The sequence below is a fragment of the Polistes fuscatus genome, unplaced genomic scaffold (genome assembly GCF_010416935.1).
Source record: "Polistes fuscatus isolate 324 unplaced genomic scaffold, CU_Pfus_HIC Scaffold2, whole genome shotgun sequence".
Classification (NCBI taxonomy): Eukaryota; Metazoa; Arthropoda; class Insecta; order Hymenoptera; family Vespidae; genus Polistes; species Polistes fuscatus.
Window position 1 is genome coordinate 4,015,230 of NW_025113096.1, and position 17,411 is coordinate 4,032,640.

Consider the following 17,411-nt stretch of genomic DNA (forward strand, 5'->3'; position numbering starts at 1 on the left):
ACCGCCACTAGGGTGGTGGGTTCCCTCTTTCACTCTCTCTCTCTTTCTCTCGTATGTCTACCGCGGTAAACTTCCTGCAGTCAATATTATCATTCTGCCGGACGTGAAACGAAGGAAAAAGAAAGACGATCGATATAACGCGGCGAGCATTCCCGACGGTATTTGCGACATCGCAGACGTTCGATTCCTCGACTACTACTCGATTTTAGATTTCTTTCTTTATTTCTCTTTCTTTTTTTTTTTCCTCTTCTTTTTTTCTTTTCTTTTTTTTTTTTTCTTTTTCTTTCTCTCTCTTTCTCTTTCTCCCCCTTTTCGTCCTTTGAACTTTCCAACGACGTTTTCTTAACGAATAGATATTACCTTTCTATCTCGCGTCCTGTTATTATTATTATTATTATCATTAATGTTAGATTTTTTTCTACATTTATCGCCGATAATTATTTTTTAATAATATTTACCAATAAGTTATAACAATTCTATGTACTGATATGAGTATAATGCAATCGATGCACGTGCATTCCTATTTTTATTATATATTATTTTTATTATTTTCAAATTTTAAATATATATATACCAAACATTTAATAATAATCTTCTCATATATTATATTATAAATATTTTTAAAAGAAAAATTTTATATATACATATAAATATATTTTAAGTATTTATAGTAGGAACAATAGTCGTCGTTGAGTCTTTCAACGTTTTGTGGTTTGACCTTTTTCCTAGGTAAAAGAAAAGAGATATACAGTAAGAAACCATCCTTTCTTTTTTGTATTTTTTTTTCCTTCCTTCCTTCCTTCCTTCCTTCCTTCTTTCCTTTTGCAACTGTTCAGAGTACTACGTGAATGTAACGAACGAGCGTCACAGGTTAACGTAATTATGCCAGGCGAAATAAAGGAAATTAGTTCGCTTTAGAAACGTGTGCAGGTTAGCTGCAGGCTCCACCACCGCCTACACTAGCACGTAACTACCGTACTACCATATTAAGTTCTTTTTTAGTTTTCCTTCCTTCTTCTTCTTCTTCAACCTTCCCCCCTCTCTGTCCCACCCACCCTTCCTACCTTCCTTCCTTCCTTCCTTCCTTCCTTCCTTCCTTCCTTCCTTTCCTCTTCACCTTGTCGTCCTGGTACTATTCGACGATGCTGCTTACAGTTTTGTCCTTCTTCTTTTTTTTTTTTAGTCCTGTTCCTTCTTCTTCTTCTTCTTCTTCTTCATATTCTTCTGCTTCCCCGTCTTTTTTTTTTCTCTTCTTTCATCGTATTACGTTAGTTTCTTCTTCTATTTTTCTCTTTTGGAAAGGGAGGTTTCTTTTTATTGTAGAATAACTCATTTGTTGCACGCTTGAAAATTTGTTACAAGAATTAATTACACTTTAACCGTAACGAAATTCTCACAAGATAAGCTAACCCTTAAGAGTGTTTTATGGAAAATGTAAATGGTTGGCTGGTTCTCTGTCAAATTAAAAATTTCCTAATACAATTTGTCGTAATAAATAATTATGCTCACATAATTTTGACTCTATTGCATCAAGAAAATTGACAACGGTTATTATTATCGTTTGTACGACACATGTAAAACGCATTTCTTTCCAGAGTTCATTAATTTTCTTCTATCACAGAGCACGCGTATAGTTAAATTTATTACTTTAAAAAAAGAAAAAATCAATAAATTATATTTCCTTGAGAAATATACAAATTATATGTAAATACAAAATCTCGATCAATTTAGTTTGATTAAAATTTGATTACGTTTAATGTCTTACAATTTTGTAATTTATTATTATTAAAAAAAAATGACGAAATTATTTTTCGAAATAACACTCGAAGCTTATTGAAGTAATATATTCGACGATTTAACCTTGAAGAAAAATAAAGCAAACAAATTTCAATTACGTGCCAGATCGTAACTATACGTCGTCCTAAAATCTTAGATTTCAAATTAAAGAATAATTTTTAGAGTCGAGTCCGATAATACCACACATAATTGCAACGTGTCTCGAAATGCGAATAAATAGAATGCCGGCCGACCATGAAAGAAACCCGGACTCATAATAAAACGTTATTCCGTTCTGTTATAAAGATACATTAGCGGTATTATTTCATACCTAGCAGCAACTTACTCTTGCTTTTCCTTCTTAGAAGCCATTATTTTGCTCGACAAGTACGTTCTCCAAGACCGTAACTTTTGCCAGATATTAGCCTCCATTTTCACCTTAGGATATATCGCATATATATATAGTTATATATACTTATACCTACTATTATCGAATGAGAAAAAGCAGAAAACAATTTTCACGATAAATTATGCGAATAAGAAACAAAGATATCTAAACATTTTTTTTCCTCGTATCGAATTATTCTAAAGCATCTGCTTTTTTTCTTAACATATATATAAATATTTATTAAAAAATAATGTTATTTCTCTGAACTAATACATAAAACGTGTTTTATCTTATTCTTATCTGAAGGTCAACCGTTTTATCCGTCGATCCTAGGTGTCCCTGTAAATAAGTACTTTATCGAAAACTCGTTTATTCTATGGGGAAAAGCGTAAAAATAATAATTCTATCATCCTTTGATAATAACATTGTTTCTTATCTATATCGTATATTATATATAACCTGATATAATATTATTTAGATAAGAAAAAGTATAATCTTAGGAAGAAAAATGTATCTGGAGAAAAATTCGGATAAAAGTTAAATAATAAAACGATCATCGCGATATTATCGTTTTGAATCATTAAACCATGAAAATTCAAGGAAGCCAAGACACTTGTAGGCTGACTTTTGAACGATTTAGGAACTGACTCACTTTACTCCCACGCGTCGTTAAGTCTTAAGACTTCTCTCTCTCTCTCTCTCTCATTCTCTCCCTTTCCTTTTCTTTTCTTTTTCACACCGAGTTTGAAAGAGTAGAGTAAAAGCAGAAGGGTAATCTCCGTGACACACGCACACGCGTCTCCTTGTCTGTTCTTTTCCTCGAGTGATGACTTCTCAAGAGAGTCAGTATTTTTTTCTCTTTTTCATGATTGAAAAAGACCAGAGAACGAGATAAAGATCTGTAGGATTATTTTCAAGTGGTTCCATTTATTTCGACGTGCATAGTATATACAGAGTGTCAAGAGCATAGATGATATTTTGAAAACGTCAAATGGATTGACCTAATCTATCTATTCCGTTCTCACGAGTATCATTCCACGAATAATTAAAATAGAATGTAATCTTTGATTGGGAGTAATTTTTGATTTACGTGTGTTTCAAATAGACGAGAAAGACAACAATTTGAATTCGATTGAAACTTAAATTGATGTTATTGTAACACGTGATCGATAAACGACTACAAGTATATTCGTAGTAAATCAAAATTACTCGATTAAATTATTCAACGATTATTTATTATTTCACATTTGATATCATTTCTTATACGAATAAATAATTATTTTATTTAACATTATATATATATATTTTTATGACGAAAGTTCACATAGTTACTTCGATATACGAATTACTAGTTTAATCAACTAGTAACGAATCGTTCTCGCGAATCGTAGATACTGCTTTTATACGAAAAGAAAGAAAAAAAGTAGTAATAATAATAATTTTATAAAATCTACAGGGGATCGAACATATTTTTATTTTAACAAAACAACAACAAGAACAACGACAAAAATATATTATTAGCTCGAACATTTTCTATAGAACGACGTTAACTTTTACGCATCGTCGGAACAACGACGCGGCGTTTCGTTAACGTTTATCCGAACTAACCAGAGCTTTTCAAAGCCCGCCGTTTAATTATTTTCCGAGTATAACATAGCACAGCATGGCAAGCAAGCAAGCAAGCTAGCAAGCAAGCAAGAATACCAGCAGGCATGGCAGGCAGGTACGTCGTCGTCGTCGTCGTCGTCGTCATCGTCGTATCGGCGCGTTTATATTTTCGCTAATTATTATTTTAATGAGGAAACATGGAATAGAGGGAACGAGAGAGAGAAAGAGAGAGAGAGAGAGAAAATGAGAGAGAATGAATAGCTAGGCATTTTCATGGAAAGAACAGCGCGCCAATCATCGTGGTGCTAAAAATCCACCGATAACAACAAACGGGATCGTTAACGTTGTCGGTAACTCTCTCTCTCTCTCTCTCTCTCTCTTTCTCTAACTAACTCTTTCTATTTCTCTTTTTCTCGCGTTATGTTTTTCCAAAGTTTATTTTTGCCTCGCTATTATGAAAAGGTTGTTGTTAATCGCACGGCTTATCCGTTCTCAACTTTTCTATGATTTATCTATTGTATCTTTATTCTATTCTATTTCAATGATAAACAAATTGTTTCCTATATTAAAATTTGTATTTCTGATATTAGATAAAAATATTTAAATAACGATCATATATTATATTTAATCTTATTTAATCTCTTTCTTTTACATAGATTCGTGTGTCAATTTTTTACTAACACTTCATTATATTATACGATAATAACAAATAGGTCGCGTCTTTTTATCGTTTCATTGAAGTAAACAACATGCCGCTTTTAATTTTTTGTTCCTTCGGATTGGTCAGTCGACCATGTTACAAAAACCACGTTGCATATGATTTTATACGAATTATTTAAATGAACAAAAAATTAATATATATAAGAATATAATATTATTATCGGTGTGTATGTATAAAATTCATGAAAATCTTATAATCAAGCCATAGTTTGCGCACCACTGCTTTACTCCACTACTCTCTGAGAGAATTACGAGTACGCGATCGAATACGAGCTCGTTAAACGAAATTATTTCGAAGATTAGACCTGGCCGAAACGTTATACCTACGCATAACGAGGACAGATAATTAGCGGAAGGCACGGAATGATCGTTAATTGCAGAATGCCCGGACGGACGCGTGCATATTAATTGGAATTATAACTAGCTCTGGGGGCTAAAGAGAAGAGTGTAGGTATGACGATAGAGAAAGAGGATGGAGGGGTAAGGGTGGGAGTGGGGGGGGATTATAATAACTGTGCTATACCGTTGATTTTTTTTTTTGTCGTAAAAAGTTAAAAAGTAACTAACGTTTGACGGTCCCGATGATCCTTCCTTTTTTCTTTTCTTCTTTTTCTTTTCTTTTCTTCTTTTTCTTTCGCCAAAAGCCACGCGAACATTTTCTCCTTCAATTATCGTTTATTAAAAAGAGAAAATGAAAAAAAAAAATACGGAAAGATACGATTCAACGTTATCGCGAAGAAAGTAATAATAATTGACGCGTGTTATATAATAATTCGATCGATAATTCAATTCAATATTGAATATGAAAAAAAAGTTCTAATAATTCGTATCACAGAACATATATATATATATATATATATATATATATATATATATATATATTTAAACTTGGCTTTTGCAAACATCCAACCTTATTCTCCCTTTTTTTTTTCCTACCCTCGAATTAGCTCGATCCTACCAATCGCATAATCCTTAACACGTTTTTCACGAAATCACCTTTACGTTGTCGAAAATCGAGTTTGAGAAAGCTCGTTAAAGCGAACTTTCGCGCGTGCCTCTCTATACCCCCATTTAAATATATAAATATATACACATATATATATATTTATGTATACATATATACACACATATGTGTCCCTTTTTCTCGTACGTCGGAAAAGGGACGATATAGAAACTCATGGCGTGCTGCGTACGGTGCCACACGAATCGATACAACAATGGAGTTATGCAGCTGTATCGTGGCGTGGACTACTATGAGGGTTCGTCGAAGGTAGAGAAGCATGGGGCCAGGGAGGGAGGGAGGGAGGGGGGGTTGGTTTGAAAACGTGAAAACCTTCCTCCTCCGGTAGAGGCGTCCGTCCTTCCACATATATCCCTTTCTATCGTCCCTTCGTCTCTCTATCATCCCGTTTGGTCGAACGATGGGGGCCTTCGCATAATCCGCCTATATACTAGGTATCCTCCAAACCCTCCCCTCCCCACCCCTTCCCCTTACCCTTCCCCCTCCTCCTCCTATTCTCTGATGTACATCGTGCTGCGAGGGGTGCATAATTGCATCTAGATAAAACAGGTGAATGGTAAATCAAACTTGGATTTGCTCCCTTCGTTTCCGTGATTACCGTACCTAATTAAGGGAGAAGAATCCTAAGGATACAACAGGAAAGAAATGAAAATAAAAAAGATGAACGCAAGAGTAGGATGAATAATAATGTTATGATCTATATTATAGAGGGAATAGTAATAAGGATTCGCGATTGATATGATTATCTTTTAACTATCGTCGATATTATAATATTACGTTGTTTCGATTAGGTTATGCGATTGGAGATATTTAACGATGTTTTTTAATTACGATATTTTTGTTGTTTCGTTGAAATGATATAAAAATGAAATATTAGATAAATGGATAGAGAGATGGGTTCGTTGATATTATTAAAAATTCAATGGATGCTTGTAAATGAGAAATTCAAAAGTTAAACGACGAGAGAGAGAGAAAGAGAAAGAGAATGAAAGAGAAAGAGAGAGAGAGAAAGAGAGGGAGAAAAGCATAGAGAGTAGTAGATAGGAGAATGGCAAATAAAGCGGATGTAATTCCACGCGAAATTAACCGTAGCAAGCGGTAAGCTGAAGCCAGATAGATAGGTGGCATTACATTGGGAATATTATGATCCATTCCATGTTACAAGATGTTATATTACGTCCGCGGTAACCAATATTGCAAGGCTAAGCCAGACGAAGAGCGGTTACATATCTCTAGCTTAGTACGCTAACTTTGCTTCTACGCGAGAAAGAGTAAGAGACTGAGAGAGAGAGAGAGAGAGAGAGAGAGAGAGAGAGAGTGGGGGAGTGAGAGAGAGTGAGAGTGAGAGAGAAAGACATAAAGCGATTCAGCATATCGCATCTTCGAGATGGACGGTCGGTCGGTCCATCCCTCGGGCAAGTTCAGTATTTCCAGTAAATTCATTGCTCGTTCAAATCGTATTCAATGATATGCGAACGTAACGAATAATTTAAGCTCGCTTCTAAGGGGGAATGATTCCTTTTATAATAATAGACAGATTTCTGACGTACGGTTATGGCTCGTTTATTTGTTCCATTCTTCGCGAGGGAAAAGAAAACGAAAAAGAAAAGGAAAGAAAGAAAGAAAGAAAGAGTTGGAGAGTAATATATAACATTTATTATACTAGAGTAGTAAGTATTATATAGAAGGACAGAAAAGATAGATTGAAATAGAGTTAAAAAAAGCGATTACCAATGACATAATCGTTCGATATTTCCGAACAAATATGTCGGTTCTTTACATGAAAGAAAATAAATCATTCGAACGTCCCTCGTATTATCCAATGATTCGTGGACCATGTTGGTATATATATATATATATATATATATATATATATATATAATACTATAGACAAAATTGTTCCCGTCTTAAGACATTATTACTGCCTTCCGTCATGTAGGATAAGTGCTCTTCCATGTAACGAAGAGGCGCTTACGTTTTCGCACCGTAGACCAATCCAAACGCGGTCGTTACTTTAATAATAGATATCGTGCTCGAGAAATAAACTTGGTCTCCTATACCCACGTTCTTTTTCTTGCTTATTCTTTTCTTCTATTTTTTATTTTTGTTTTTCTTTTTTTCTTTATCTCATTTTTGTCGCTGTTTTTTGTAAATTTATTTGGTCTTATCGATTAGTCGTTAATCATTAATAATAACTGTATCACTTGAAATCATGTTTTAAGAGTTTGATTTTCGTGTTATTATTATCCATTTTCAATGATAACGGAAAAGAAAAAGAAAATGAAACAAATCAATCATATTTAAGGATTCGGCGTTGCAATAAAACATTTATGTATTTATATTTTGGTATAAAGCCAATACGTAAGAGTTGTTTCCCGTACGAATATAAATCGGAATAGAAGAGGAAACTAAGCGAATACGTGGATAAAGAGGAAGAGAAAGAGGGAGGAAAAGGGAAAGGGTGAGTCGATTCCCTCGAACTCGAAGATGCAAACAGAAGAGTTGCCTTGTAATGCGAAACTTGTTATTGAGAAAGGTAGCCCCTGGCTGTAGGTTGCGGGGACTTAGACGCCGCACCGGAAACGCTATTACCTTGCTGGTACGTTCCTAACTCCATCTTCTTGGCTTCCAACGTCGCGTATATGTATGTATGTATGTATGTATGTATATATCGTCGTCGCTTTAGACTTTGCCTTACCCTCTCCCACCCCTCCCTCACCCCTAGCCCTCCGCGCGTTACGTAAGGCCGCTCTCTGGATGCTTTCCCAACGAATAGTAGTAATACCCCACCACCACCACCACCAACAACACCAACAAACACCAACAACACCATCACCATCACCATGTTACGTTGCATAACCGCGAGAAATCCCGCAACGAACGTTTTCGAAATTTCCAGTATCTTATTTCTAACAAGTTTTTCTTACAAATCTTTTCGCAAATTACTTTTATTTTATTTTATTATTTTCTTCTACCTTCTTATTATTATTTTTCTTTCGTTGTCTTCGTTTGTAGAAATATTAGGGTGAGATAGTTCGTGCGTTTTCAAAAATTAATATTACCATAATAAATTTGACAAAAAAACCGATCCCATTAGGCAACTTATAACATAATTTAAGTATAACGCAGAAAAAAAAGAAGAAAGAACGCGGATATAAATTCGATATTAAAAATATATATTATATCGTGAATAAATATCGAGACGGACGCGGTGTTTTTTTTTTCTTTTTTTTTTTTTTTTTTTAACCACCGCCGCGTGCTTTTCGAATCAATGTATTCAAATCGTAGACCGGTTGAAAGAAGAAAAAAAAAAAAGCATAGCTCGGAGCTTGAACAAACGGACGAATATTATTTTCATTGCTCGTACGACGTATGTCATTTTAAAATCGTCCGTTTCGATCATTACTCGAAAAGCGAGCTACGCAAAAAGTAATAAAAGTACCAAGTGGATTAATCAATTGCGATGCTTTTGAGTATCATTCTCGGATCAAAGGATAAAGTGCAAAAAAAAAATATAGAAGAGAGAGAGAGAGAGAAATAGAGAGGGAAAGGACAAAGATAAAGAATCGGATTTTATGCTTCGTATACATACATATATATATATATGTATACACGTGAGAAAGAGAGAGACAGAGATAATTATGGCAATTCGCTACTCGAAGCTAATTGCTGTATACCCGTAAAAAATAAAAAAAACCTACTCGTGAGGCTTAAATAGAATAGGTATATGGCCAGTGAAAAAGTGTATGTGTGTGTGTGTGTGACAGAGAGAGAGAAAGTGAGAGAGGGTGAAGTAAATAGATACACTTCATAAACTCGATCGTTCGAAAAGAGTTGGAGGGAGAAAGAGAGAGAGAGAGACAGAAGCAAGCTACTAGCGAGTGCCATGAAGCACGAGATATATCGAAACGATCGGTATAAATATACATACATCGGGCGAGGACATCGAGCTTTTGTTTGTTTATGATTTACACCGTAACGCCGGCACGTCGCATCAGACGAAATGCATATATGCGGAAGTATGAGTGACGCTTCGTCGTATATCGGCTGCTCCGATCAAAATTGAAATTAAAATGTATCCATCGGCGATCGTTCCATACGTATGTATGTGTGTATGCATGTATGTATGTATGTAGGAACGTAAATACGTATCTACGCATCGAAAAAAACAGTCCACGAAATCACGAACAACGTTGTTCGTGTGTACTCGTATTTGCAAAAATGGGAAAGGGGGAGGGTGTGGAAGCAGAAAAAGATATGATGTGTTATGATATATATGGTAGCAGATATATGTGTATATATATGTACAATATTTTGTTGCCGGGCATAATTGACCATACCAACGGATTAATACCATGTAAAGGTAACGGTAATAAATAAGAAAGGGGAGAGAAAACGTGATGTATGGTAAAGATAAACAAATTTTTAGATAAGAGTTAAAAGATTCATGAAGAAAGAAAGATGGAGATATATATATAGGATAGGAATATAAAATTAACATAGTACAAAACATCGTCTACGTTTAGTGAAAAATCATTACATTAACAGTTATGCTAATCCGAGTTATTGATTACAAAAAAATGTTTTAATGGTTAGGGGCAAAAGTACGCTTTTCGCGTATCACTCCTACAAATTAAAGTGGCAAGTATAATAATATATTCAAAAAAGTAGAAATTATCTCTCGTCGAAAGAGACGAAAATGTGGTTAATCATTTTTGACCGAACATAAACGATATACGGTGCATTAAAAAATATACGTAAAAGAATAACAAAAATAAATATATTATAACAAGGAGGAAAATATCAATTAAAAAGAATATATTCGTGCGATATAAATTTATGACGATTAATTTCGGTGGGACAGGGAGGATGGAGGATGGGGTAAAGGAAAGAAAATAAAAGAAAAGAAACAGAAAATTTGTTAAATAGATGAAAATGTTGGCTATCTAATTGCAAGTGTGGAAATGTTGATTCGTGGAAAAAGGAAAGGTCGAGAAAGATACGTGGGAGCAAAGGGAGATCCTGTTATGTTACGGAATGCTTTCCGCCACTTAAAGGCACTCAAGGTAAATAAATCGTTTCCCGGTTGAAACAGTGGATGCATCTCCGACTCTTCCGCCCTTCGTTGTGGTTTTTCGAGTAGAGTTCGCCTCCCTTATGTAGAAAAAAAAAAAAAAAAAAAAAAAGAAAGACAGAAAGAAAGAAAGAAAGAAAGCACGCGAGCACACACAACATCGGAACCCTCTTCGGTATTGTACGCCCTCAAAGGTTTCGCACATCAGAAGAATTCCCACGTCGAGAGTCGAACGTGAGTCTTCCTCATCCTCTCGTTCTCCTCTCTTCTCTTCTCTCTTCTATTTTTCTTTTTTTTTTTTATTATTTTTATTTTTCTTTTTTTCTTCTCCAAGAGTCGCGTGTCGTATCTTTGAGACCCTCATCGAAGTGGGGACAGAGGGGGAAGGAGGGAGGGAGGATTGTTCTTGGATTGTTGAATATAATTCAACGAATGACACATTGATCTCTTATTTATTATATTATATGTGTACATATCTATGAGTATACGTATAATTATTCTAATCATAATCTTGAAAAAAGAAATCTAGATTAATTTTTCGAGTTATCGGTCATCAACAACAAGAACCATTGGATAAATTTAATCGACAAAATTTCGATCGATATTTTTCGTCTCACGTTGACATTTTCAATTCGACTAAATCGGTTATTCTAAAATCTAACGGGGGGGGAGGAGGCAACATCCTCTTCCATAGTTTTTCTGCGCGGGGATATAAAGAGAGAGAGAGAGAGAGAGAGAGAGAAATATAAGAAATATATAAAGAGGAAAAAAACTATAAGAAAAATCAAGACAAGAAAAAACTAGAATGAAAGGAGAATTCGTAGAGAGATCCAGAGAAATAGTATAAAAGAAAAAGAAAAAGAAAAAGAGAGAAAGGGACAGAGGAAGGGAAATCGTCCTGCAAGAATCCCCTTAATTATAACCGATCCATCAGCATTTCCCGGCGGGATTTAAGTAATTAAGTCCGATTTAACGAAGAATAGACGCCGGCGACGGGAATAAGAGTGGAATGCCTAGGGCAAGGCTTCGTTGGAAAAGAGGCTGCTCTTGGTGGTGTTAGCGGAAGCAGGAGAGAAAGAAAGAAAGAAAGAGAGAGAGAGAGAGAGGAAGTAGTTGGGTTCTTCGGACGGGGGATGAAAATGAACGAAAGGATGAGAGCCAAGGAGAAGAAAAGCTGATGCCGAGCTGGTTCCGATATCAAAATAATTGCTCCATCGAGTCTTGCTCTTTCTCTTTTCTTCTTCACTTCCTCTCTCTCTCTCTCTCTCTCTTTCTTATTCATTTTCATCGTTCAGTGTGGCAACTACTCTACGACAACGTTAATGAGAGAAAATTGTTTCACGGCAAGCGTCGCGTTTATTTCATAAATCGTTGTTGCGTTGTTGCCACGGATCAATCCCAACTAAGGAACAATAATAATATCTTGTCGTATTCTTTCATCCGAGTACTTTGAATAAATCGTTTCTCTTTTTTTTTCGATGGTCTTCTTCTTCTTCTTCTTCTTCTCTGTCTCTCTTTCTCGAAAAGAAGAAAAAATATCGCGCCGTTGGGCATATCTGAATTTGATCCCCGACGCGGTAAGCCAACGCGATTTGTCGAAGCAAGCCTGCGAGCAAACCACCTCCTCATTCTCCAACAGCATGTTCTACGACCCTTTGTACTACGTCCTATGTAGTATCGTCTCTCTACGAGAGGTTCTTTACCCGCTACCTTCTTCTCTTCTTCTTCTTCTTCTTCTCTTCTTTTTATTTTCTTTTTCTTTTTCTTTTTTCTTTTCCTTTCGTGTATATCTACCTTAAATAATGCATGTTCCGCTGATACGTGTGTAGACGAAGGATCGACTACGCGTATGGAATAAACGTTTCATTCTTGTCGTCGTATGTATACATATATGTGTATAATATTTATATACGTATATAGGAAGGAGAAGGAGGAGAAGGAGGAGGATGGGGAGGAGAATTGCATATCCATATCGTGGAATATTAATTGCTTTTCATTCGGATTATATCATTCCGTTTGATAATATCAACAGAGTTAGTAGTAGAAAGATCATATTTCTATTGATCGAATCATTTTCCCAAATATTTTATATCATACAAATAGATAATTTCATTTGCAAATCTATAAAGCGAGATGAAGAAGAAAAATAAAAATAACAAAAAAGAAAAAAAAAACAAACATCTAATGACATATTATAACAAACGAACGTGAAATTTGATCGATATTAAAACAATTTTCATTCGTATAACGTATATATATTCCCTTATAGAAATGAGTTCATCGAACTTTCCCTCATATTATTCTACTAGCTATATAGTATCATCGGCAAACAGTTATATTTTGTCACGTGGAAGATGGAAAAGTTTTTCGGGGAATACGTCACGTGGCAAGTCCCTATGTTTCCCGGCGCTGTGGTCGTTCGCGGACGGCTCCGGTACCGTCCGTTCGGATCAGCCAGGAATGCGAAACGGCTTGTTGATGGGCGAGATCGGAGTGGAGGTCGGTTACCATGGGTACACGGGGAATGATGCGTTACCTGGGTAACGGTGGCACACCGGGGTAGCGGGTGGCGAGGGATGGGGCAGGGGGTTATGAGTTCTCTCCTCCTTTCTCCTTTTCCTCTTCCACCTCCTACCCTTCCTCATCCTCCTCCTCTTCCTCCTCCTCCTTCATCTCTTCCTCCTCTTCGTCCTATTCCGTATACATGCATATGTATATATAGCAACGTATATGTATATAGTATTCTGTGTAGTAGCAGTAGTCCAGCAGCACCAGCAGCAGCAGGTACCCTGCCAACACCTCGTGATGCTTTTCCTCTCTTTTTTTTAGTTACTTTCTCCCTCTTCCCTTCTCTCTCTCTCTCTATCTTTCTTTCTTTCTCTTTCTCTCTTCCTTTCGTTACTCCTACTCCTCCTTTTCCTCGTTCGCTTCATTGCTCGTCCAATCACATAGCATTCAAAGTGACGAGACTTCGACGCCGCTACGATCAATTACGAGCCGAACGGACGGAGGCGTTGCGGCTCAGAAAAAGAGGAAGAGGAAAAGACAGAGAGAGAGAGAGGGAAGAGAGAGAAAAAGTGAGAGAGAGAGCGAGTGAGTTTTTCGACGGGACGGTGCTCGAGGGTACATTCGACTCTCTTTTCCATTCCCTCTCTTCCCATTCCCTCCTTCCAATCCTCTTCTTTTCTCGCTCGCTCCCCAACTCTGAATACCTGGGAAGGCATTGTCCTTTTATCGCACGGTACCTTTTCATTTCTTTTAACTCGCCTACCGTGAAAGACTCTAAAGTGCTTTATGACGGCATTTTATCGAGCATTGTATCGATTTCTTGTTTCTCGATTCATAAAAACTACGGTGTAAGGTTATGCCAACTGATATCGTTTTGTTACCTGTTATCAGACTTATTTTATTTATGATATCATTTTTGATACTTGTTTCTTTATCAGGGGGAGATAGGGGTTAAATGTTTTTATCGAATATATATGAAAAGATAAATAATTTCATGATAATCATATTACAAATAAAAAGATATATCTAAATTGAATAATCGTTCATTGATATTGTAAAAACAAATATATTATTTTATACGTATTGATACATTATTTTCAAGTAAATGCCAATTTGCGAATTTCTTTGATCGATCTAAGACATCATTGAAACACAAGGTTAGCACGTTAAGAAGAGAGATAAACATTTTATTTTGTATTTTCTTTATCTACTTTGAAAAGAAGAAAAAACGTATACCTATCTCTTTTCTTAACGACACGAATTAGATACGCTTTACGTCTCGGTTAGCATGTTTTATTCATAAGGTATTTATACGATCGTTATATTCGACGAGTTTACGGAATACAAACGAGGGACTGACACCTCACACTACCTACAAGGTTTCTAAAATTTTGCTTGGCCAAGCTAACGACGTGTCTATTCTCTTTTTTGTTTTGTTTTGTTTTTTTTTTTTTATTTTTCTCTTTCTTTCCTTCCTTTTTTCATCATGTTGTCTTTTTCCATGCACGTGTCTTCTCTTATTTCCCAATTTCACGTCTACACGTTCATGATTGGTAAAACTGCTTAAATGCGAGCACGCGATATCTTTTGGCTCAATTAAAATCAATCTAAACTAAACGAAACGAAACGAAACGAAACGAACAAATGCAAACGTAGGTATAACCTTAACAGCAAAAGTTCTCCCCTTCACCTACGCACAATACTTGGCGATACACACCTTGCCCCCACCCCTTTTTTCCTGGCCCTTCGTTTCGTAATTCGCTTCATCGCTCGTCCAATCACGTACCATTCAAAGTGACAGCTGGATCCTCCTCGAATAAACGCGAACACTGGGTATACGCGACATCAATTACGATAGACGACACCAAGAGAGAGAGAGAGAGAGAGAAAGAAAGAGAGAGAGAGAGAGAGAGGGATAAAATTCAACTCCGCCTACGTCGAGACAATTTTTCTTTCGCATCGAAAACTCTCGTTAAACTTCATCACCCTTATTCCCTGAGCCCCCTTTTTTCAACACTATCACTTTCATCCCTACTACTACTCCCTCTACTTTTACTACTATTACTACTACTACTACTGTTGTTACTATGTATTCGAAATATAACGAATGGACAACGAGCAGCAACGAGAAACTCGTTGAATTTTGCAAATGAATCGTGGATCCATCCCAATTCCCACCATCACCACTGGGCAACATCGACTGCGGTAATCTCGATTATCTTAATGGATGCATAAAACATCATCATCAGGGGAGTAAAACCGATCGATAACCGACAGGTTATCTATACGTAAATCGTGTCGGCTGATATCTTCAAAGGATACTACACGTACATATCTACAAAGGATACCAGCATCATATACTATTTTTATATTATATTTTTCTTTGAAAAACTGGTAAACAACATTTTCGAATCACGAAACGAATTGTTGCACAATCGGGGAGTCGCTATTGGTACATAACATTTCATGCGAAAGTATTTATTATTGGATTATCGAAAAGAGATTTTAATGCACTTCGTATGGTCCAAACCAACAACAACCACTATACTACGGACCACGACGAGGAAAACCCTTCTCGCTTTTTCCTGACTATATAACCCTTTCTCTCCCTCTCTCTCTTTCTCTCTCTCTCTCTCATTCCTCCCATTCACAGTCATTTCAACGAGCTAGTCGCCGACGTTCCGCTTCGCTTTCGACGCCGCGCGTGGTAATCAAATCCGTAACCGTGAAACGCGGCTGAATGCCTGATTTCAAGCGCAGAGTCGGATTTCAGAGCGTGTTCTCGTCCCTCCCTCATCCCCTTCTCTGTTATCCCTTTCCTATCAACCCTCCACTCCTACAAACTTGCCCCACCCTTCTATCTATGTATATATATATGTATATATATATACCTAACTTAGAGAAATTCGATTTCTTTCGTTTTATCGAACGTGCATTTACGATCTAGCTTTGTACGTTTAACGTTTATATACTTCCCAATCTCTACTACTATTATTATATACATATATATATGTATATAAAGGTTGTATACTTAGGTGCAAGCTCGAACCTTTCATCAGTGGGCGAACGAGCTTTCGCGAAGGGCGCAAATCACTTTTCACGCGCGATGGCGCCGAAAAGCTATGCGTAATAGTATGCGTATACGTGTGTACACTATATACGCGTATATGTATTGCACTACCGTGTTTCTCTTGCATATCCTGGAGGGTTACTCTCGCGGCTGCCCGACGAGCTTCGGCGTACCGTGCAACGGGGCCGGGGTCGGGAAAGGGGCCCCACCCCCTCACGTAAAACTCCGAACTCGCTCGATTAACCACGAATGCGCTAATCGCTCCGAGAAAGCGCAGCTTACTTCTACATAACTGAGGATAGACGTGTGTAGTTTTGTTTTAATGTGTCGTCGTCTTCTTCTTCTTCTTCTTCTTCTTCTTCTTCTTTGATAAATTCATCCTATTATGTTTGTTAGATTTTAATGAAAGTTTCGTTTGAAAGTTAATTTATTAATTAAACCCCCCCTATACTACGATCAATTTAATAATATCCATTCATTTTTGTTTGTTTAACGATTTTAAATTTAAAATTGTTAATTAACGTTATACATTGTTTCAATTGAACTTACGATCAATTGGAAAGAAATAATTTGTTGAAAATCTTGTTTTTTTTTTTTTTTTTAAAGTCAGTACCTAAACTGCGGTCGCACGTTGAATACATAAGTTAAAATATGAAACGCGTATGTTCTCCTAACGTAATCTCGAAAGAAAATCTCGAATAAATCCATAATGAAACGATTTCGACGAATCAGAGGTCTGTGAAAGTTCAATGAGTGTATAACCGGTCGCTTTAAGATTTCAATGACGATGGACCCTTTCGATAGGCTGATTCTTTTGCGTCGTCTTCGATGAATGGGCACAATAACGTCTGTGTTTTCTTCAAGTAGCAGATGTTACGTACAGCCTCTCTCTCTCTCTCTCTCTCTATCTCACTTATTCTCTCTGTTACATCAACTAAAGAAAGAAAATGGTTCTTTGTTGGACATTGAGCATACTTAAACGTACCGCAAATTCTATTTCCTATCGACATGTCGTATTCAGTTTCGATACGGATCTCGATCGAGAGAAGAGCTCATCCCAATGACAAATATACTTAAATCTATGGGAAGGACACCATCGACAAAAAAAAAATATACGTCTACAGGGGAAGAGGAGAGACCAGGAACGAGACTACTACGTTATACTACCAGCATTTGAAGTTTGAAGGGTCCAGGATTTAATCCACAACGATTTTGGTTGTTTGTGTTGTCCATGTTACCAAAGTCC

The 17,411-nt window shown here is 36.5% G+C and overlaps 1 protein-coding gene across 8 annotated transcripts in view; it reads left to right on the forward strand.

Moving 5' to 3' along the window:
* The window catches only part of LOC122516645 (teneurin-a), a 545,517-nt gene that overhangs the window by 337,870 nt on the left and 190,236 nt on the right, over positions 1 to 17,411 (forward strand). The gene's annotated exons all lie outside the window — the stretch shown is intronic.